The sequence below is a fragment of the Diadema setosum genome, chromosome 18 (genome assembly GCF_964275005.1).
Source record: "Diadema setosum chromosome 18, eeDiaSeto1, whole genome shotgun sequence".
NCBI lineage: Eukaryota > Metazoa > Echinodermata > Echinoidea > Diadematoida > Diadematidae > Diadema > Diadema setosum.
Genome location: NC_092702.1, coordinates 1,522,828 through 1,547,958, shown reverse-complemented (window position 1 = coordinate 1,547,958; position 25,131 = coordinate 1,522,828). Strand labels below are relative to the sequence as shown.

General features: G+C 37.1%; 1 long non-coding RNA gene across 1 annotated transcript; it reads right to left on the bottom strand.

Annotated features, from left to right (window-relative positions):
• Nucleotides 1-6,714: 6,714 nt before the first annotated feature.
• LOC140241742 (uncharacterized) lies at nucleotides 6,715-24,682 on the bottom strand. Its single transcript, XR_011902102.1, has 5 exons — nucleotides 24,260-24,682; nucleotides 21,086-21,222; nucleotides 19,246-19,408; nucleotides 15,588-15,657; nucleotides 6,715-9,153 (listed from the first exon to the last, which is right to left on the bottom strand). It is a non-coding gene; the product is annotated as an uncharacterized lncRNA (long non-coding RNA).
• Between the last annotated feature and the right edge of the window lie 449 nt (nucleotides 24,683-25,131).

The following is a 25,131-nucleotide window of genomic DNA, read 5'->3' as shown; positions in this document are numbered from 1 at the left end:
AAAAAATGATCGCTCAGTCTGAGCCATTGCACCCATTCAGTTACTTGTTCTTCATCAAAGGTTTACTGTGAGTAGCTTCCTCTCCCTCCGTCTCTTCTGTAATTCATCCCACAGAATGAGGGTGAAAGGTGCTACCGAGGCCATTCTCTGCCTAAACATGCACTTTCTATGACCCAAACATTAAACTGCGGGCATCAAACTCCTATTGATGGGATCATCTTGTGATTGAGATGCCACTGTTACCATGGCGAACTTCATCCACTCAAAATTGCTCCTACCACAGTTCATTTCCCATTGCACTGGGAGGGTGGCTGGGTTGCAGGCAGTATATATACATCAAGAAGAAATCGCCCGCCATCAAAATTTAGCTGGACTTTATCATGAAGACGACAGGAGCAATTTGTCCCGTGATCAATGACCTCGATCAATTTGATTCTACAGAAGATGGATAGAAGGCCTTATGCCTGAACAAGGAGCATGATGCTAATCACATAGCTGGTAACGACAAAGCTTGCCGCTCGCCCTATTAAAGTAGTATATTACGCTGCAATTTCTATAACAAACAAACAAAATAAAATGCAGTCACCTTCAAAAGTTACCCAGTTTCAGGTTTGTTTGTTTTGTTTTGTTTTGTTTTTTTCAAATTAAAATCCAGACTGAAATTCAATTAGATTTTTCTGAATTGATGATATCAGAAATGAAATACAATAATTTGTGAAAACAATAAGATGTACTATTAGTTCATTCAAGCATAACTAAAATTCCTTGTGCAATACACTGATAACCAAGTAAGAATATGTTAATTTGGAGCTATTCAGGAATAAGGAATAATTAGGGATCTGTTTTAATTATGGAAGAATGTATTGGTGGGATAGGAATGGAGAAGGCTGTTATTAAGTCAGCAAACAGTTTGAAGAGATAATGGCCTGAATTTTTAAGGTTAATGTAAAGACAATCTTCTGCATCTGAAAAAAAAGTAATAGGTTCTTGCAAATTGAGGTAGCTATTTTAACAGATCAGAGGATCAATAGGAAATACCTGGCAATATATGGGAGAAAGTGACATAAGCCTCATGAATACAGCAAAACAGTAATTGCACAGAATTCATAAGTAAAACAATGTAAAAACCATTTCATCAAGGATGATAGAAGGGACATTATGGAGTGATCCTAATACAAGGCATATAAGGATGAAGAATCTGACAGTACAGCAACTTGAGCCAGAAATGGTGTGATGACATAGAGGAAGACAGGAGTAGTTTTGGGAAAACTTGACAGGTTATTGGTCAATATCTGGACCAGAAATCTCTCCTTGAGGTGTTGCAGCAGACACCCCGGCCTGTCTGTTTGAATAAAATCCAGATTGGAATGGGGGAACCCCTCCGGAGAGGGCAACTTCCACAAAATCAGCTCCCCTAATGAAGAATGACGGCCTCATTTTGGCTCGCTTCGCAACCATCCTACCATGCACACCGTCTCCGAGATGCCTCGTCGTTTTGCGCTCTAAATTTCGAGCAGGAAGCAGCGACCACCCGCGGATCAGGTCGGAAGTCAGGCGGGCGCAAGCGGGCGGAGTTATTGACAATTATGTGCGTGGTAGGAATCTTCAGCCCTGGCCAAACCGATTTGCCAGTATTGGCCCCTACATGCTTGATGTGTTAACAAAACATGGCTGACGATGTCTCATGCAGGTTAATATCCAGAAAGTCATCTCGGGCGACAGCATGATTACAGTTCATTGAATGCCAAGCCAGACATACGTCACTCTCTGAATATAATTTCATTGTTCATTACAGACTTATATCTATGTAGTTGATGTCAGCTTTGCAGCCTTTTAACCACTGGCTAACTGAGAAACTTAATTAGTTTGAAATTCTAGCCAACTTATCCTCCAGATGATATTCTGTGATTGTGATCTCATACATGCGATATCTTCCATTCCAACATTGACCATATCAGAAAAAAAGATCTTTTAAAACTATCCATTCACAGAAACCAGATTATCAGTACAATTTTGAGCAAATGTTTGTTTGTTTTGTTTTACTTTTGCTTTTGCAATGAGTACAATGAAATGTCCTTTGAAATTCTTATTAAGATCATATTATTGCAACTGATTGATAAATTGCCCTATATCAACATAAATAAGCACTGAATTGATCAGTGTTTTAGTAGTAGCCATGATAAAATCATGGGCGTACATACTCGAGCAGGATTCGAACCTACGACCTCCTGATTACGTTGATGTAGGGCAATTTGTCAATCAGTTGCAATGAAAACATCTCGACGGAAGAATTTCATGAATTTCAATAATTACGCAGTACCCACTGCATGCTATAAGAATTAGAACCAACACTTGCTGTCGGGCGAAAGCTCGGTGGTCTAGTGGAGATGACGCCTGTCCGGTAATCAGGAGGTCGTAGGTTCGAATCCTGCTCGAGTATATACGCCCATGATTTTTATCATGGCTACTGCTAAAACACTGATCAATTCAGTGCTTATTTACATCGATGTAGGGCAATTTGTCAATCAGTTGCAATGAAAACATCTCGACGGAAGAATTTCATGAATTTCAAGATCATATTAATTATATTTTTCATATGACAGAGCACATTTCAACACACATACACACTTTGTAGAAATTCTGTCACCACCATTACGAGCATTCGTAGTCTAAATGTTGAAGTTTGAGTCTGAAAATTGACATTTGGAGCAGGGTCTTAATCCTCCTCTGTCATTTCCTGTTCAGTCTGGAAAGAACATTTCAATCTAAATCATTGTATGGACTGTGTAAAAGAACAAACAAACCCAAAAACTGAGCAATGTATGAATGTTGCAAAAGATGTCTCAACAAAAAACAGATATCTCACAAAAATGAAATCAGTATACATGTAGCAATGATATGACAAACCATTATTTGTGGAAAATCACAAAATAAACATAGATGCACATCTGTCTTCCTTCCATTAGTACATATGGGGAAAATATACGATTCACATGGACACAACATTCATACAAAAGGATACATGAAATATTGACTACACTGTAATAATGAACTCTTTACTTAAAAAAGGTGCTTGATGTAGACAAAAAAAAAATGATTGACGAAGTCCCAACTTGGCAATATCTGTACTGTTTGTTCTTACCCTTTTATGTAAGTTGTTTCTTATTCTGAAAGTCAGCTAAATTGAGGTTATTAAAAAGTTCAAGTGTCATAAAACATTCATAAATACTACATCCTTTTTGGCTTTTCAAAGAACTATCATTAAACCAAATGAAATTAGGACTTTACAGGCATGCTTGTATTGGTGATTATGTAAGTCGTAAGTTCTTCAGCAAGCAGTTTCTATTCCAGAAGTAGATTATGACTGAATGTATTGATGTCTGGCAGTTCATTAGGACAGCTAGATGTATTATCCTATTCACATTGCTCTCTTCTATAGAGAGCAGGAGTTGGCCAAACTGAGCATTCACTAAACATAAAGTGAAGGAGATCAGAAGAAAAAAAAAAATCAAATGCCACCTGAATGCACAATCAGTAAATGCTTTAACAAGACTTTTCACACGAATCAAGAGAATGGACTTCTACCAACTCAATAGGACCTTTTCACTGCAACCAGTTGGAGACCCCTTCGCCCCACACCTCGCTAATTGTGTGACCACAGAACCGCTTTCCCATACTTGTCGGCTGCAAAATCCGGGCGTAATACACCAAAAAAAACAACAACCAACACAATGCCAAACTCTCGAAGAGAGTGTAGAGAAGCCGTAGCAGGACCAGTACACTCCTTACCTCCCTTGTCAATACTACAAATTGGATACCCCTTTTGAAAAGCAGATAATCCCGGTCCTAATCTATCTCTTTCTCTCTCCCTCTCTCACTCATACGCTTTTTGAGTCAAGTTTAAGCATATCGAGCACAAAGAAGGGTATGGGCCGGCCACATATTTATGTTTTCCTTTATCTCTCACAACCAAGTTTGTGTTGCGCACTAATTTGGCAAATTTACGCCGACTGAACTGCCCCGCCTCTTGAATGAAGTCAAAGAGGTGAGCAGGAGGCACACAGGACCAAAGTGAATGGCTGAGATTGATTGACACGAAGCACAGAGATAAGTGACAGCTACCTTCTTTTGTCGCTGGAGTATTTGCTGAAGAAAAAAATGACCCGACAAGGTCTCATTATTTCATTTTTCACAAGAAAAAGAAAACAAGACCCGGAAACAAGAATGCTGCTCATTTTTTCCCCTCTTTATTTCCCTCTCTCTCTTTTTCTCTTTTGGTCTGTGCCTCTCATCTGTTGTTGAGATCCAGTCCTCGGGTTATTTACTTACTTGATGAATTGATTTATGCAGACTCACAAAGCAAAGCTGTGCTAATCATTCCCTTTAAGTTGAAGTCATTCCACTGATAGCAAAACATCTTGAATTACTTCAAGATTATTCAAAATCATAAAGGTGAGATTGCATTGCTTTGCTTCATCTGCAACAGCTTTTCATAATGTATTAGACTTAATACTCCATGATATATTTTTAACTTATATCGGTCAAATCCCATTTTCGTACTTACAATTCATTTTCAGTATTGGTTTTTACCAATAATATCTAGTTATTAACCAAGGAGGTACTAGGCGAGCTCGCCTAGTATCTCCTTGGTTCAACTACCTATACCCTCACTTTAATGTTAGGCCTTGCAGAATTGTATTGGTGAAGTAAAAAAAAAAAAAAAAAAAAAAACTTACTGGAGAAATTTATGAAATGATTTCAAATATTGTCATGTTAACCCCATAACAAAATTTTCCTCCTTCTGGCCAATAGTAAGGATTGAGATTTTTTTTTTTAATGATAGACATTGTTACATTGTATTGCCACAAACATTTCATTTAAAGACCTTTAAGAGAATACTATTGACACATTAGTGGAAGGTAACACAAAATGTCCTTGTTTGCACATATATACATGAGGAAGCCTTCTTGAGTCTGATGATTTGCCTGTTCATGTGCACACAATTCATTTCTATTCAGGTGTGGAAGTTTATGTTCTGTAATGCGATTCTATCTTTGCCTCTTTTTCTTATGATAAACTGAAGAAGTGAAAGTCATGCATAAGGATACTGAAGAGAGGTTACAATAAAAATATGAAATCATAACTTACAGGGATGGTACAGTTTTGGTGGAGCTGAGGATTTGACTTTTAACTTTTTGTGAGATACCAGGAAACCACTTATGAAATGGTACAGAGCATACCATTTTAAGAGGAATTCAAAGTTTATTTGATAAAAATCTGCTTTGGAATGGCTGAGACATCAAAAAAAAAAAAAGAAAAGAAAGTAAAACAAAGCGATGCTGATAAAAGGTGGGTCCCACCTTTTATTAGGATTGCTCTGTTTTGGATATCTCAGCCATTTCAAAACCAATTTTCATCAAATATGGAATTACAAGCTCTTTCATATTTCATAAGAGATTTCTCATTATCTCACCAAAAATGTTAGAAACCTGTTACGTCTCAACCAAAACTAAACGATCCCTTTAAGATGCCATCAAATATGGCAAATTGTCTTCTGCATTACAGAATTAGTAAATACAATGCTAACCCAATTATTGGGAAGCCCTTTAGACAGGAACACCACACACATCAGTGCAATAAAATTATTTAATTTTGTTCAATGTGACAAACTTTCTATGCATCATTGTCACCGCTTAATCAGAACCACAGATTTATGTTGGGATATTTTTCCCTCATCCATGTCTAAAAATGATAACTGAATATGAAGATATAATCATTTGGATTTCATTTTCTTTGTTGAATGGTCACTTTTCAGATAGATTTTGTCAATTGCACAGTCTTTAAACAGTTGTTGTTGTTGTCAATTCTTTTATTGGGAGCAGGGGGTGGGGGAAGGGACAGAAGGATGGAATTTGAGCAACTACATAGAGGGCAGCATTGTGCTGGCGGTCACATCAAACATCATCAACTCCTCATACTCACACATGCACTTCTGCTCTAACATGAGAAAATCTCTCCAACCCCTCCCTATTAACCCGTTGAGGTCAGGCAGATTTTGCTTTAACACACATTTACCATAGACACCTGGCCAAGTATACTCAGGACTAGTCTTAAATGGGTTAAGTGGGGGCCACTGTATCTGTGGGTAATGGAGGTGTAGCTCTTCACCATGCAAATCTGTATCTCTGGAGACAGAGAAAAACTCAACAGCACCAAGCAATTATAATATGTACCGCCAGTATTATGTATAGCTGTGAGGCTACAATGATGTCTGACGCTGGCCATTGTGGAGACACACGGAATCGTCTGGGAACTTTGTGTTTTGGGGTCTCTGCGCTTTAGGGGGACTACAAGAATGTAAACAGCAGCAAAGTCAAATCACTTACGACTGTGCATTCTCTAAAGATTCACACCAGGTTGTCAAACGGAAGTGGAGTCTACCCTCTGACAATGCCTGAATGAAAAAAAGAAGTCAAACGGTTCTCATTGTGTGGGGACAGTTCCAGACAATGCTGAGGCAATGACAAGTCTTACACAGAAAACAAAAACAACTAGGTTTCCTCAACACGAGTCACTCTTAAACTTTTACTCTATGTTTGAGTTGATCTTCATTTTAATCATATTTCTGTATTTTTCAAACAAGATAAACATAGAATTATACTGATATATAATACAGATAGGAAAAAGGAACAAACAGAGAACAAATTAAGCCTAATTGATCATAACAGCACAAATCAATATATTTCTAAGACACATAAAAGTCACAATCATAAAGAAGGATGAATTGAAGTGGTTGGAAGTTTAATACATTGATATACAGTCTCTTCTGCTGTTATACTCTTAATGGCAACATGTGAAAACAAATAATATTTTGCAAATATACACTGAATTTAATGAAGTGAAAAGGAGAGAATATTAAAAACATGCATTTAATGTTTGATATATGTCATATAAACATTTAATGTTATAATGAAACCTCAAAAGATATAAACTAAGCACCATTTTTTTTTTCAGAGCAGCTTATATCTTGATTCCATTTGACAAGATAGTGGGATAGCTGCTCTTTCTTCTTCTTAAAAGAAAAAAAAAATCTTCACAAGATTTTTTTGTTTTTATTTTTTGTGGTACAGTATAAGGAATAAAGAATTGATACCATTACAATTACATTAACCTCACAATGTAATAACTCAGCAAGGAAACTTTGTCTTTTCAAAGTGGGATCATATTTGCAGACTTTATTGATAAAATATCATTTGCAAATCAATAAATTTTGAGGCATTAATATCACCTCATCTGATTTACAGATGTGATTCTGACATATTGCTGTGTCATGACAAAATATGAAATTTATACTCAGAACTTTCTTAGCTTTGGTCTGATTTTGATGATTAAAAATAAAGATCACTATATGAAATAAAATTGTACTTGGAATAATGTTGTTGTTGATTTTTTTTATTATTCATTGTCCCACTAGGATGTCATCCTTGAATCTTGAGTGTACAAAATCCTTCCTCATTCCCCCATCACTTATAGACCTTCCCTATTGCCATGGTGACCTTTGATGAGTTCATTCACCTTGTTTGTAATGTAAACTTTCTCCACTTTTACAGCAACATCTAATGAATGAAGGCTAGTCTTTGATTAACATAAACTGTATACGTGGTGTCATGGAATCCTTTTCATTAATCTAAAAATACCATATCTTAATGAAATTAAGTAGTAATTGGATCATGTACCCAGTAACTGATGATATTTTTAAGCAAACGTCAATGAGCTGTTTTTCGCTCTTTGCGATTTGACTCTGGTCATGAATTAACACAAACATGCCAGGCCTTGAGTACCTGAGAGTTGATTCCAGTTACAAACCATCAAAAAAAAAAAAGTAGCACAGTCTACACAAGTTGCTACAAGATTCTTGACAATAGTTGATAGCGGTCTGCAAATAATAACAAAGAAGATGATGATTTTGTAGGGATGAATCATAATAAATGACATGCTCTGATGAGTCAGTGCGGACAAAATGTCAACCACCCCCACATGGAAATGAAAACACTGTCATGAATGTGATAGGAAGTAACAATACTAATTGCTGTATGGTGATGTCTCATTCCTCTTTGATAGTTTAATCAAACAATAGGATTAACTATGATAAATAAATACTCTTCTGCTTGACCTAGTCTAATGGGCAAGACCCAATGCTGACCTCAAAGCAATCAAGATTTTACCACAGATCAAATCTAACATTGCAACTCTGCTGCATCTACAGTTTTGACTGACTGCAAATAGATAATATCAACACCAGTAATCTAGAACCATGTCTATGGACTGGAAATAGTTGTGAAATTTGTTATCAATTATAAATGCCTTTCAAGTGTCAGGCCCCTTAACATCAACAGATAACATTAAGGTTTTTATGCAATCTGTGATGGTTACTCTCAAAAACAGAAGTACATCTACCCTCTTACATATTCAAGCACAACATAATCAAAGTTACATCTTCAAGCACTGAAAATATTTACATGTTATGTAACATGCTGTTGTCATCTATTACATAGTTCTAGTTTGTCTTCAAGGGAATAAAACAGCCAGTATCATATCAAATTGTTCTCAAGTCAAAGTATCACAAGTGACTCAAAGTCCAACACTTTCTCAGATGATGTTTTGGATGAGCTTCAGAGACAAAATAAAATTGACAAAGAACAAATTATTTTCAATGTAAAAGCAATGGAGTGATACCAGGATTGAGTCACCTTTTCCCACAGTATTTGGGTGTAATAACATTTTATTTTCCTCAAATTTTTTGGTGCACTTTTAAAAGTGCACAAATTTGGGTTGAATATATCAAAATGTTAATAAAGACTAGAAACATCTTCAGGGATAGTCATACAAGTTAGTGTCTCAAATAAAGTATTTGACCACAAATGACCGGAGGAGTAATAGATAAAGGGTCATCCTTCATGCTGGGGCTGAACCAAATTTCTTCCAAACTTGTCTTCATTGATTGGTTCATTGGCTGATGATCCTCTCAACTCCCGACATTCAAATATTTGCTCAGACCCAATAAAGAAGAAAGACTCATATCTTGACAGTGTCTGACATCTATTGTCTCAACTCTCCTAGTCTCATCTGCTCCCAAGATGCATCTTCCAATATCTGATGATGTGATATGAAAATTTTGCAAGCATAAAGCGTCTTAAGGGAGGGGGGAATTGTCAATCAGTATTAACGAAGAGAAGTGCAAAAAAAGAGAGGGGAAAAAAAGGAGCAATAAAGTCGGCGCTCTTTTATGAGGGAATTGCCCATCGAGGGCGCAACAATAACTTACAAGTGTTCGTGTTCCGATACCATCGCATGGCTCACATAATAGATGCCCTCCCACTGGAAAATGTGTTTACTCTAGCATGTCGGAAACCCAGCCCATTCTTGTGGCCCGTGTCACGGCGGTCTGACAAATCCACCCACAAAATTGATTTTGGGATGTTTGCACCCACTGCACGTGGAATGACACAAATTACCCCTGCATCTGCCAAAAGAGAGGTAGCTATTTGCTTTCGATATGTCCAAATCCATTCATAAACCCTACGGATACAACAAAGTGCCATCTAAGTCATACCAGCTGCGTAAGTCACAGGAAAGCATGAGAAGGAAACGGCTGCACTTTTGATTTTGACTTTGACTGACTTTGGAAGTGAGTAAAAGATGGCATGTAATACAGGTGTATCAATCTCCCTCATGGAACTGAATACTCCTACAAAGAAAATGTGTAATGGCATCCTTGAAAGCTTGTAATATTGGAGGAAAATCAAAACAGTTTGATAAGGCATGGAAGGAGAATTAGGAAAAGAAAGGAAAGAAAGAAGAGATTAACTGAAGAAGGAGAAAAGATAGGCAAAGAAGAAGAATAAAAAAGGGAAGGAAACAGAGAACAAAGGAGGAAATAATGAATTGATAGCAAAAGCTGAAGAGAAAAAAGATGAAGAACAAAAGGACATGATGAAATAAAACACAGGAAAATGAAACATTACTGATAATTGAATTCAAAGAATGGAAAAGATAACAAGTAAATGTACTGATGATGACATATGACAACAAAGACCAACCAAATATGGTATGTTTGTTTGTTTTCCTGATCTGTATTTTTTAGAAAATTTGCTAGATATACCCAAGTATTCCTATCTTTTCTTTTGTATAGTTTGGTCTTAAAGGGTGTGTACAGTTCTGGTCGAGGTAAGGATTAAGCTTTTAACGCTTTGCGAGATATTCAGAAACCACTCTATGAGATGTCAAGGAGCATGCAGTTCTAAGGGGTATCAAAAGTTTATTCGATGAAAATCGGTTTTGAAATGGCTGAGATATCCAAAAACAAGGTGAAACAAAGAGATCCTAATAAAGTTGTGGCATGTCGCCTTTTATTATTAGCACTTTTTGGGATATCTCAGCCATTTGAAAACCAATTTTCATCAAATAAACGTTGAATCCTTCTTAAAATTACATGCTCTTTCATATTTCATAAGAGGCTTTTCATTATCTCACTTAGGAATGTTCAAAACATGAATCCCCACCTCAACCAGTACTGTGCAGTCCCTTTAAGTTGTATCTGTGTTCCTTATCTTATCTTCACACTCAGTTTCAATATTGGGACCTAAGTTTAACAAGTTTGCTTTTATACAGTAGGTTCCATCTTATTTCTTCAGCATTTATAGATTCAAACATTCATAGATTGACTACCATGTTCTATATATGTTTGCAATATTCCATTGTGCATCCCAGCTAATTATCATGCATTATTTTAGTTTGCTATATTTGATGTATTTCTCAATGAGGAATATGAAAGTAAATTGAAATGAAATTGAAATGAAAAATGTTAATACAATAATGCTTGTTATAAAGAGGAAATGCAATAACTTCCTGAAATGGTAATTTCTCAATTCAGAGTGATGACTAATCCGGTGTAAGCTGAGAAAAGAAACACCATGTGCGAGCACAGTCATCGCTAAACTAACACTTCCACATCACAGACAATCACGTCCTTTCTAAGACCACAGACAGAGACAACAAGCACTCCTCTTCTCTTCCATGAGTGGGTGGAAGACATGTGTATCACTAGGCAACCCTAAATGAAGATGAAAGGGAGCAGGAGGAAGAGGAGAGAAAGAAAGAGAGAGAGAGAGAGAGAGAGAGAGAAAAAAAAAAAGGGCAGATACAGGAAAAACAGGAAAAGCATTAAAGAGGTTGGATCTGGTATGTTGTCTTGCAAAAAATACAAAATTTTGTCATTTCTGTATGTTTTTTCTGTAACAGACAGGATGATTAACTCATTAAAAAGAATCTTTACAGTTTGATACACAAAACACTTTTTATCAATTCCTGCCATATCAAAATCTCATTGTTTTTAAAGTCTTGTCTCCTGAGAATGAATACTGCCAGATATTTGATGCTAGTCCTTCATTGATTCTTTTAAGGAAGCCTCAGAGAAGAAGAAGGTATTATAATTTTCAAAGCCTGGAGGGTTTCTGAGTCTCCAAAGTGAAATGCCATCAGAACTTTGCTAACTTTGAACTCTGACAATTGAAAACATCCTTTAAGGCTTGTATGTGTGAAGAAAAATCATAAATTGGGATTATGTAGGAAGAGATTAATGCTAATGTATTGAATTACGAAAAAATCTATTTCAGTTTTCATTAAAGCATTTTGGACAAGGATTAATATCTTATGGAGTGCTCACATGATGTGTCATCTTGTACTTCCATTTCTCCTGACCATTTTTACCCTTAATGTCAATATCATTTTTTTTTTCAAATAAACAGTAATGTTATTTGACTTCCTGTCTTCTTTATGTCTTTTTTTTATCTAGTGTGTGGGCTTGGGGCATGTGTGAGAATATTGTGTATGCTCTTTTTACTGGTATAGTGTTAATGCATGTATCATTTTGATTGGTTTGTTCTGTGTGTGTCTCAGTAGTATATCTTGGCATGTCATAGTTGTATAATCATCTTTTGTAATTAAGAATAAAGACTTGTTATTTGTTCCCTGCTCAAGATCTGTATTGTTTCATATTTTGCTAAATAGAATATGATGAATAAATAGATAAATGAAAGAAAACAAATGAATCATTACATTATCATCATCATTATTAAACTCATTGTTATCTTTTCATTTAATATTAACCTGGTTTTTTTTTCACCATCATCTTTTTTTGCTGATACAAAGATACATTGTAAAAACATCTGTTTAACAGGCATAAAAGCTGGTCAATGCTAATGCTTCAGATTTCACAGCATAATTGAAATTCTAAATCTCTGTTGGAAAAAAAAGTAAAAATGAATATTCTATCTGTGGTGGAAGTGTCTACATCTGTAATAAAATCTTGATAACGTGACGGCACTACTTGTGAATATCTCCAAAACTTTTGGTTGAGGACACCTTCATCCCTCGTTTCAGCATAGATTAAGGCACAAATGTTCAAAACCCGTTTCTCCAAGATTTCAATCAGTGTTATGTTTCCCCTCAGAACAGAAGTGGGAGAGGAGAAAAAGAAAATATAGAGCAAGCCCCCTAATCCACATGGTTCTTGTCACAGATTGGACCCAAAATGCATGTGACAAGAGATTAGAGATATCTACGTGCCTTCTTTTCAGTCCTAAATCCTGGACACCGAAAGGCCAAATCTTCCTGCTCCCACGGATACCTCTGGACTTTTCACTTCCGACTTCCACTTTCACAAAGCCCAAACATGTGATGGATAGGGCATATTTCCATCCGTTTTGAGGTATTCTTTACTCCTTATTTTTAAGTTTAGACTGTTTAGCTTTCTTTGTATTATTTCACTTTCCTATCTCGGGTTTGTTTTTCTAGCTTCCAAATATTCCTTTATGCTGTATATTCTCCATTTTATCAGACCCCTCTCATCTTCTCCATCTCTCTACTCTTTCTTTCTCTTTCTCTCCTTCAATCTATCCCTTTCTCATTCTTTGTCTCTCTCTCTTTCTATTCCTCAGTAAAAAAAAATAATTTTCTCATGCTTTTAAGTTTCACTGTCTCTCAATGTTACATTACAGCCTTGCTGTATATTTAATATACAGTATATGCCATGTCTCTAACAACTATTGTACAATTTGTACAACAATTTCACAAGCAGCTTAACTTTGAGATGGAGAAACACAGTGACAGAATTAGATATAAGTATGAACAATTTTCAAGAGAAAAACCAGCGATTTCAAACCTTCGAGATAATGTTATGTTGCATTAAATGTGTCACAGCTGGCAATGTTTTGCTTGTTTTTAATTTTGCAAAAAAGTTTGCAACTTGCAAAATTCACTGAAAAAAAGAATCCTGCAAAATAACCATCATGTACAGTATGTTTACAGAGCCCCTGTCCATCCAGATAAGTTTGTCTGTTTCTCTGTTGAACAGTTTATATGTTACTGAACCTGTCTATAAAGACCACTTGCCTTTATCTATGTGGAAATGTATATATAAAAAAAAACCACACAGACACATGTACACATATGTTTGTGTGTGTTTCTCGTTCAGTTTCTGCTTTTCCTGTAATTTTTTATTTCTGGATCAAATTTAATCATTTCTAACAATACTCCTTAAATAGTGCATTGTCCATAACACTGCCATGGACTTGAAGCAATCTTCCACCTCCTATTGAACCCTTGCTGGTTCTCTGTCCTTACATGTATCCATTTTCTTCTCATATATGTCATAGTAATGTTAATCACCACAGCATGTGCATGGAACTATTTCTATAATACTGAAATCTGAATGCATCCTGGAGAGTGCCTGGGTAATCAACTTGATCCAACATGCAACAGTAGAGCTAGCAGTTCCTGATGGACACATCCCAGGTTCATAGGTGGCTGTGGTATATTTTTGACACAAGAACCCTCAAGCGACTAGAAGCAGATGAATATTTGGTGAGACAGATTACCAACAAGAACGATTGCAAGGTTAGGCCCCTGGATTATACTTTCTCTTCTAAGCATGGTAAGGCTTTGGATGCCAAACTTTAGCTTTAATCAGAGACTACAGATAACACAAGCACTTAATCTGATAGTTCCGGCACTTGTGCCACAGTCACCTTGCTTCTAAACATTCCCAGGAGGAACATTCACATTTTTACCAGCAGACCATGATTCTGTTTTTCAGATGGATTAGTGAAAAAAAAAAGAAGAAATGTATTAATTTAGTGCCCTGCCCCATGCTCTTGTGTATTGTCATTGCTCAAAGCAATGTTCTAAGGACACATTAATGACAGCTAACAAATACAATATTGGTTCCTTGTCTTACTGCAATAAATAAAAGAGTTATTAGTATATAAATGCAGAAGCACTGTTCCTGACCAACAAATAGAATATCAAACAAAACTTTTCTAAATTCTCCTTATTTGAAAACAATATGAATGCACTAAAAATGAGCTGTGCCATAGCAGACAACTGAATGTCGTCATTGAGATTTCTTTTTCATCAACTTCAGCTTTGACTGTTATCATGCAATCATGAAGAACAATTTGTTTCAGCAAAATCTAACAATTCACCTGAAGGAGTACAACATATTTCAGAGACTTATGCCAGATGTGAACAGTGCCATGGGGGTAACACACCTGTTGTCCATACCCCAAAGCCTGAATCTAGCTCAAATCAATAGTTTTCTCCAGATAGTACCAGGTGTCATGTGTAAGCCATGATTACTTCCCGAAGATTGCTTTCATTTCCAGGCAAAGAACATGGGAAGCACATGTTTCCTGATATCTCTTACATGGAGGCACAGTAAAATAAGGGAACATACATTTCTTAACAGAACAATGCATAACTTGCATGTTTCCACAATACTAATATTGGTTGAGGTGAGAGTTCGGCCTTTAAAGGCACAATTTACCATTTGCAGATGAAAGCATTAGTGCTTTAAAATAGTTCTAAAATGTGAGTTAGGGATAGAAACAGCCACTGTCGAAATTTGAATCCGTATAATCGATGTTAAGTGTTGTTAAATACACAAAATGTGAACAATAGTTATAATAAAAATGTTTCCAGACTAAACCGTGTACAGTTACGGTTTATTGAGAAAAACCCTGATATCTCCTTATATTTTAGGTTTTATGGCAAATATTTCATATGGTAGGATGTTTTATGATACAACAGACCTACACATATGCATCAAATGTGATATCTTGAACATTTTTAAATCACTGCTCCCAAAGGTAAACTGGACCTTTAACTTTGTTTTTAAATCCAAAAACAAAGTAAAACTAAGCAATCCTAATAAAAGGTGGGTCCCATCTTTTATGAGGATTGCTTTGTTTTGGATATTTCAGCTGTTTCACAACCAATTTTCATCAAATCAACTTAGAATTCCTCTTAGAATGCTCTTTCATATTTCATAAAAAGTTTTCTCTTTATCTAAAAAAAGAAATATCATCGCAAAATGTTGGAAACCTGAAGTACATTCCTAACTAAAACTCAACCATCCCTTTAACAAAAGGCATTGCCAGGAAACATGTAAACATGTAAAGTTGTGCTTGGTCTAGGGGAAGGTGTATTCAAATGTTTTCTTTTATTTTTTAATCATATCAGTACTTTACCAGAGATTGATAGATGATGTCACTAGCAGAATCTTGCTTTGAAGGTTTTTGGTGTTGTGTCCCAAGTACTCTGAAGGAAAATAGTAGAAAAAAAAAAGATATTACAAAATATATGTCACATATTTAGATATTCTTTTAGTCAGGTAAGTGATGATCAGGATATTGTGAATCAATACAAGTCAACATTTCAATTAAACTCAATTTGATTCAAATTTCATTTTCACTTTTTCATGCATCTGTATTGTATGGTTCCTTCTTTTTTTTTCATGCATCTGACAGGGCCAGTGGAACCGCGGGGGCTCAGCCCCCCCCCCCCCCCACTTTTTTCACCCTTACATAGGAATACATAGGGTGTCACCACTTTGCCCCCCCCCCCACTTTTTTTTTTTTTTACCCCAAAAGTGGCAGTAGAAAAGAACAGAATGAAACCTTTGAGCATGATAAGGCCATTGTTTTTGCGCCAAAGACCTTTTTTCTTGTGGATGTGCTTGTTAGCTCATGAAACCCAGAAGTGGCCCTCCCCCCCCCCCCCCCCCCCCACTTTTGAACACGTGGCACCGGCCATGTCTGCATTGCATAGTTCATTTAAAGTACATCAAAGGATTTAATAGCAACATCCACTGCATCCTCCTTACAGAGACATGAAGAAGCTTGATGCAATTTTTATTGAACATCAAGTGATTGATACCATCTCCACGCCCTTTCTCTTCTTTTCAGTATGACATCACAGTCAAAGTTATTTTCATCATCATATTACAATGTTAAGGTTGCTATATGTCTTGATCATGTTCATTTGAACCAAAATATGCAAATATGTTCATGGTATTTTGTTCAAAAGAATTCAGACCTTCACCTGTAACGTGTTGACAGACAACAGAATGAAAAAAAAAATATATGAAAAGTTTGGACGCAAAGCAACTCCATTCTTGTTGAGTTGAAACATTTGCAATTAAAGCTCATAAAAAACAAAGAAAATAATAAGGAAATATGGAATATTTCTAATCATAACCTCAAGGATATTCTCTGTTACGTTACAAGTGAGGTATCACTTGAAAGGTTGTATTTTGCTCTATCCGATCTTTAAAATTTATGAAAATGGTGCTTAGCTCATTTTGCAATCGAAAACTTCTTATGTGTGTGTGTGTGTGTGTGTGTGTGTGTGCGCGCGTGTGTGTGTGCAAAACTCCTCTCTAATCACTTGATGTACTGTAAGGGAGTTTCCATTCTTGCAACATACAAGTCTCAGTGGATTGGCTTAAACTTCAATATGCCTTCTTTTTTTTTAATACAGAGATATCTGTCATAAAAATGTGTGCACATTACAATGTACTTAAAAAAAAAAAAAAAAAAAAATCTTTCTTCTATTACCCTGATGCCTGGAACAACATTCCATCGAAAGCAGTCCTTATTAAGTCAACGCACTTTGGTAATAATTTAATGCTGAAGAAATAACTTCCTATTTAAATAATCAAATAACAAATAAAGAAATTTGCCTGAGGGTTTCATTGTAAAAGAACACTTTTCCGAAAAGGTGATAAACAAGAACTAAAAATGACATACCTAACCTAATGAATTCTGATTAGCATTTGCTGTAAGATAAATTATGCCATCTCACGTTCACCAAAACCATTAAAGTATCAGCTAGTTGAGAAGTGAGTATACTAAACCAGGTAAATATATATATATATATATATATATATATTTCATGATCAACAATACATTATCCCATTGCTAGTTAATACTTAATTCAGATCTTAACTTCCCTTCCCCAAACATGCTTACATCTAGGCACTTTTAGATTTATCCTTTTTACTGACTACAGAAGATGAATTCTTTTCAACAACTTCTTTTTCTTGGTGGTGGGTTCCCTGGAATTCATCTGGCCACAGATCCTCTATTCTTTATAGTCCTGCTACATTTTTTTTCAAGGCTGGTCGGAAATTCATCAATAAAGAAGGCGCTAAAAGGGCAAGTAATTTACACCACAGCACGATCCCTACTAAGACAGGTTGGGATACCAATTTGCTTCTCTGCCCAGTGGTGGATGAATATGATATTGATATTGGTTGTAAAAGCGGCAATTTTATAGCTCATTTGCCACCAACGCTAAATTTCATCCTTTTTTGTAACTAGTCTGTGGGCTAGACTCCACTAAAACCAACAGCAGCCTGCTGCTGAGCAAGACTACGAGTTAATACATGCCTGGCCTATTGGATTCTAATTGTATATCACTGTTGAAGCAAGTAAAGCCCCTCCTGCTCTCTAAACCCTACAGATATATTAACACACACACACACACACACATACACACAATATGTCCTTCCTTTTCAACACTGCATTCTCATGAGCCATGCTACACAACTTTATTTCAGCAATCGAGAAGGTTCTCTCAGCAAGACTAATATCCTGTACACTGCCACAGAGTGTTGTATCTGTGGATCCATGCTGATCATCTCATGGGCAATTGCCCTTCTATTGACAATTTGCACCATGCATCAGAAGAAATTCAAATTTTCAATTTCAATTTATGTAACCACTATTAAAGGAAGCACTCAAATGCCTATAAGCAAGTAACCATGGCATCAAAAGCTTAAGTCCCCTCCAAAGGCCAAGGCTATGAGAGAATAAAGTGCCCTGTCATACGGTACAACCACTGCAGCCAGGGGACTTGAACCAAGGACCTCAAGACTTAGATTCTGTAGTCTTAACCACTGAGCCAAATTGGTTCCTCACTGTGTGCATACACCATAATACCACAGGCCAACACTGTGTAGTCATATTTTCTTTCCTCTTTGACAAGGAAGGTATTTAGTGGCATATCATATCCACTCTTAAAGTGTATCAAGTGTATTCACACCCCTCATGCCTCCTTCCAACACCCCCCCCCCCCCTGGTATGTTTTCAATGCTACACAATACAACTGTTAGTCAAGAAAAGCAACAAGACTATACTATGCTATGCTCTTCAAGGTACTGTATATGCCATATATTTCGCGGGTGCTGTTCGTTATTCCGAAGGTTCTCTATTCCGAAGGTCCATTATTCCGAAGGTCCGTTAATCAGAAACACACAAATTCCCTATACCTACAGGTTCGTTAATCCGAAAATGAAAAAGGGTTCGTCCGAAAATTTGTGGCGTTATTCCGAAGGTTCGTTATTCCGAAGATTTGTTAATCCGAAAATGAAATTCGGAATAACGAACCTTCGGAATAACGAATCTTCGGACTTAAGAGCCTTCGGAATAACGAGCTGTAACCAATATTATTACCCCTGCCTTCTAAAAGAGAGAAGTTGAGTGACCTTTTGTTATGCGAGAAAAGTGAAAATATGTTGAATTTTCTTTATACCTTCTTTACATCATTGTACTCATGTGACATCACAAGCTATAGTAGTCTTCTCATCCAGCCGTGACTTAGCAGAAACTTACAAAATTCTTAACATTTGAACGTATTGTCCGATTTTCCTCAAACTCTCACTGATCATGTGTTCCACTAATATTGCTGCATTCACTCAACCCAAATGTCTGTGAAGATGAACTTGTCCTTTAAGTACGAGTCCTGAGTATGCTCGGGCAGGTGTCTATGGGAAATGTGTGTTGTGGCAAAATCAGCCCATCCTCAATGGGTTAAGACTGCCAGATGTTCTCACAGATCTCTCACCTTCCAGGACGACTGAACATTCCAGCTTGCAGGTAGCAAGGAGGTACTACCTTCTTGCAGGGAAGATACCACATGTTCACCTCTGTCATACAAAGAGAAGGGACCTTCCCAGCTCACATGAATCTTCTCTGAAGGAGTAGTGGGGTTCCCATGCATGTTTACTCTGGGATAAAGAAGGGGTGGGGGACAAAGATAAAGAGCAAGAGAAAGAAAGATATAAAGAGAAGGTGATGGCTTTCAATTATTTGTTTTGTTTTTTTATTGTTCCATATTCCACATTTCAACAAATAAGCCATAAACATAACCAAAAAACAAACAAACAAACAACAAACAAACAAAAACATGCATGAGTGAATTGTTTAATACAGCACTGAAGACAATTAAACATTAATGCTGATTATTCTTATATCTTGCTATACTAGCCTACTTTGGACATTAACTGAAGCTCTTTTTTTTTTTAAGTCACTGGATGAAAATATGATACAGTAGTTCCTTCTGTTTACCCATAAATCAATACATTATTATTTTGAAGCATTAACTAACTTACATGAGCCATATATATGCAAGAATGTCCTATTCTGTCTTTGTCTTCACTGGTGTTTAAAATGGTCTCTGGTGTTGAGAAATGGTCTCCGGTATTTTGAGAATGGTGTCTGGTGTTTGAAATTGATCTCTGGTGTTTGAGGATGGTCTCTAGTGTTTGAGAATGGTCTCTGCCGACTCTGGTGTTTGAAAATAGAGTTCTATCCCATGAATGAATGTCATCTGAAAATCTTTCCTGAATCCTAGTATTTGCATTGCTGGATTCCTCTGTAAGCCAATGATATGTCTGAAAGAATTTCAATTCACATCTTTGAAGAATTCATTGAGATGATAATTTTGATGATAATGGAATGCAAGACTTACAGAAATTTATACAATTTGTAATTGCCTTATTTGAGTATGGATTCTTTTCTTTAATAGCTTCATTGGTAAGAATTCATCTTGTAGCTGCAAGTGATGACACAGTTAAAATTTTCTGTAGACATTCCTAATCTTGCTGACATTTTGAAAATAAACTAAATCAGTTCATGAACTAATTTCCTCAACATTGCTTTTACTTAAGTAAATACTCCAAAGTCACTAAAGGGGGGCAAATGTTGTATTCTGAATGATTCTTATCAACAAGACCAAGATTATCTACTGAGTTCCTGCTGTTTTTAGAGAGAGAAAAAAAAAAGTTAAAAGACACCACAAACCAGGACGTCTTTGTACTCATCACAACTGTCCCTCAAAGTATTACGGTTCACTACATCAAGTTTCATACCAGCAATCCCACAAGGATCAAAACACCTGTATAGGGAGTGGAGGCCTTTTATCTGAAGATTCTTTAGAAGGATAAAGGGTTCACTGCAATGAATGAGTGAGATGACAAAAAGGGGTGATACCTCCAGGGGGCAATGAACTTCAGATTGTGGCCAATTTGTGACAATTCGCTGCCCATTGTGTGGTACACAGACCTCCAATCTGATCTGGATTTCAATCATTGGTAGACTATCATCTTCTGATTCAAGTACCTTCAAACCCTCTTCACTAAAAAAGAGACAAAATCCTTGAATATCATCACACGAAATTCTTTAATTAATTCCTCCTGACCATAATTTTCTTCCTTCGGGGGTCTGGCTTTCTCATTAAGATTAATAGGATACCAGAAGTCATTTTGTCCACACATTTGATAGAAAATCAACTCTACTCAGTTATATCTTTATCTCTCTTTTTCAAATTAACTTGCAGTATATTTGCTCTGCAACACAATGCACAATTGAAATTAACATTATAAGAAGCTGAAAGTACAGGGTACCTTGTAGCTCTCCTTGTAAAGTACATTAACTTTGCTGCTGCATTGATCCAGACAAGGTGAAGATTGTCAGTCTAGCCAGCATCTCAATGTAAACACATAGCTCAAGATCTTGGCTTAACACATCACCAACAGCAGTCCTGACAACACAAAAGAAGTCACTTCTTAGCAACTAAAACCTGAAGTTATTCCTTCATGATGCCAACAGCTTGCCCTTTGAAGTATGCTGAAAAATGTTCACAAAACACACATTTTATTTACTATGCATTAGCCACTGAATCAATATTATTATCTCATACATATTACTATTTTTGCTTTATACCAACATAAGATAGATATGCGTTAAAGAACGTATTTATGGATCGAATTTCAAAGTTAACATTAGACAAATACAAAATTATGTATCTTTGTTGTCAATAGATAATTTGTGGCACACATGACTGAATTCGTGATATCACAAATCTGTGCCATAAATTAATCAAAAATATACTTGTTTTTGTTATGACATCTGTAAAATAGAATTCAGTGACAGGGAGCAATACACTATCAGTTGCTATGATTGTGATAAGGCAAGACTATATAATATGATACTGTGTGAGTGTGACTGCCAATACATGACCACCAGAGTAGTCTCCTGGCTGAATACGAGTGAATGTCATGCCTAGATTTGAATAAGATTGAAGGGACTGTGCAAGACTTAAGTGTGAGCTCTTCAGCAACAAAGGCAAGAAATGCACAAATTCATAAAGAACTGTGCATATAATGCTCATGTACCTATATCTATAACACATACAGTAGAACCTCATTGAATCTGAGAACTCAGACCATGAAAGTTACTTTGCTCTTAGTCTAGAACAAGTTTCTTGTTAATCAGAAATGTAATTTAGACTAGCAATATTATACTTTGTTACAACAGTGTCTGCTACTGTAAAAGAGGATATTTTCGCATAAGAAATTCTTTGTGCTCGGCTTGGTAAGATGGATTTCGCGTGCTGTTAATTCCATGGAATCGGGACAATTGCTAAAAACTGGAATATATGGCATGCAAAAATATTTGCGTGCTTTTATTTTGGGACTAGCTTCTGGTTTCACGAAAATGTCCACTTTTACATTGTATTTGATCTGCTATCACAGGGTTCTGCTGTATCAACTCTTTTTTTTTTCTTTTTCTAGCTTTAAAAGAGGGATCCGAGGGATATCAAAATAAGACCACAATTATTTTTTTTTTTTGCCAGAATGCTGTAGGCTCTACATAACTTTGCTTCTATTTCACACATGGATATAAATTTGCACAGAAAATAAGATGCCAGCTGCATCTGTGTAACAGTTGTATAGAAATAGTTAAACCCTAGATCTTGCATTGTTTGTAGCCCATAATGTTGAGTTATATGTGAAGGTGTGTGTTTACTGGGCAACCACTGATAGATGCTGGTGTGTTAAAAACACCAGCATCTATCAATGGTTGTCCAATTTCTATGAAAGTTGAAGTTAACCTCTAGGCTAAGCATGGCAGAACCTAAAACAAAGAGGAACCCATCTCAAGAGATTCTTTTTCAATAATTAATGATTTTTGCACACTTTCAAAGTTAGAACCTATATTTTGCAGGGTTTCTGTGAGGTGGGCTGCACTAAAACCAATAGGCCTACCTTTTATACAGGGCATTTCAGCATTTCTGAACCCCTCTCTGAACACTCGAAGCTCTGTATGAACAGACTATTATGCCTTGGTCCTGGAGCGTTCTTGGCAGTGCACATGCCCCCTTGTTTTTGGTAAAACAATAACTATACACAGCCCAGTCGCCGCTGTACATAGAGTATTAACAGCGTCTGGTCGGGCTAGTAAAACAAGAGAAATAAAAAGAATAAAATCATCATAAAAATGAAATGATTGAAACCCGCAAGTCGCACCAGAATTTTTTTTTTTTTTTTGGTGCTCCCCCCCCCCCCCTCCCCTTTTCGGAATTTCTGGATCCGCCCCTGCTAGTTGTATAAACTCTGTAGATATCGTAATCCCGGTGCAGGGCGCCGTTACTAGTATGGTTGAGGGGTCTAGATATCGCGCACGAAAATTTGTGATGCTCGTGTAATAAAAATTATTCCACGATCGTACCTGAATTTCTTAATAAATATCACGAAAATGCAGAAAAATCACCTCCCAGAATCTCCTGATGATACGATGACGGAGTAGTGCGCTGTCGCCGTTTGTATGTCGGACTTGATTTTATGCGTTCAATTTCTCGGGGTATGTAAAGATCGCGCAGCTGCCCTATGTAGTTTCATGCGTGAAAGTGTCTGCTCCTCTCTGCGGCTGTAGCGTGCTTCGGCTTTCGTAGAATATTATCAACGATCGATCGAACAAATTACGAATTCTATCGGCTACGATCATACGAACGAGACAAGCGAGACGACACGTCTAGGCTACAACATCCTTAAAAAAGATTTTAAGCTAAGGTAGGTAAATTATAAGGTAAAAAATTGGAAATTTAGTGAAAAATTTGTTCCAAAAAATTGGAAATTTAGTGAAAAATTTGTTTGAAATCAAAATTTCTTACCTGCTTTCTTCTCATGTTTAGCGATTGTCAGGTATTTTTATTCCATGGGCGTATCGGCAAATTTTGCGCTTAGCCCTACGCGTAATATTGCTTGCTATACGCAGTTACGCTATGCGCGATCATTAAGTCCCTGCGCGAGACCTAGTACCCTTACTATACTATATAGTACAGGTAGCAACGGTACGTGTTGGGGTCGCTATAACCCCGTCGCGGGGCGCTGTACGGTACGTATTTGTCCGTATGGGGTCGCTGCTGCGGTTAGGGTCGCTAGTGCAGTTTAATATAACTGGATATATCGGTAAATGGTTTGCCTTAAAATCGTTTGACAGCTTATGATTTGTGAAAAAAGGACTTGTATGTTGTAGCTGTATTAACATTAATCCTGGGGCACCGAGGGCTGGTTGCAATTTCTGCTCATCAAGTCAAGGCCAGAGACACCATCTGCTGCAATATGCAGGACTGGAGTCCTGGACCACATCTGATCTAGAGATCTATAATATGATGCAGCAAAATTTAGCTTTCCTTTTTTTGTCAAATTTTATTATCCATGTTCCAGACAGCTCATCATTTGCTCATAGAATCATGAGTGACACAATGAAATAGCGCAAGTGATCGTTGGACTTACTCCACACAGTTGACCGAAAGATCGGTCTGTATCTGTCCGTCGGGGAATGTTCCGCGGAGACTACGTCTGGCTTCACGGATCCCCTACGGAGGACAGCGTTAATGGCAAAATATAAAAGAGTTCTCCGGACAGACGGATCTTTCTGTCTATCCACACAGTTACTTCAAAACTCCGTGTTGCTTGATATTTACAGCGGAGGTTCATCATGTTGGCCGCAGTGCTTGTTCACCTCGGCACGTCATGCTCAGCCAGAAATCCGGCGAGATTTCACCCAGCATAAAAGGCTACCCACTTTGGTTCAGACAGACTCTACCCTGTCGTTGGGTGATCGAGCCAAAGAACGGAACTTGAAGAGGTATAGACCTAGAAGTCTTATTTTTCTCTTTGGCAGTCTATGAAAGGACAATCTAACCGAAACCTTATGGCATGTGTTCGAGGTTACATTAATCATATCTACATCTAAGCGGAGAATTACAATCTTTTAGGCAGTCTTATCACAAGTGGCTATGTTACTAGTCGTAAGTATTGACCGATTCGGGTTCGTTGAGGGCAGCAGACATTTTACGGCACAGGGCGCAGCCATAGTGGGTGTATCAGCGGACCCCCCCTGCTCTCCCCCACCCCCGGGCAACATGTTTACACGCACTTGTAACAAAGGTTCGCGCACTAAGCAAGCATTCGCGCACTCAGTACGAGACGCCTATTGGCTAAAGCAGTTTTTCATTCTGCGCGCGTGCTAGTGTAGGGAGAGGGGTGGGGGAGTGCGGAGGGGGGGTCGGCTGATACACCCACTATGGCTGCGCCCATGCCAAAAATACACATAGCGCGTCACAGAATCGGTCAATAGACCGATTCAAGCGACTGTTCATGGA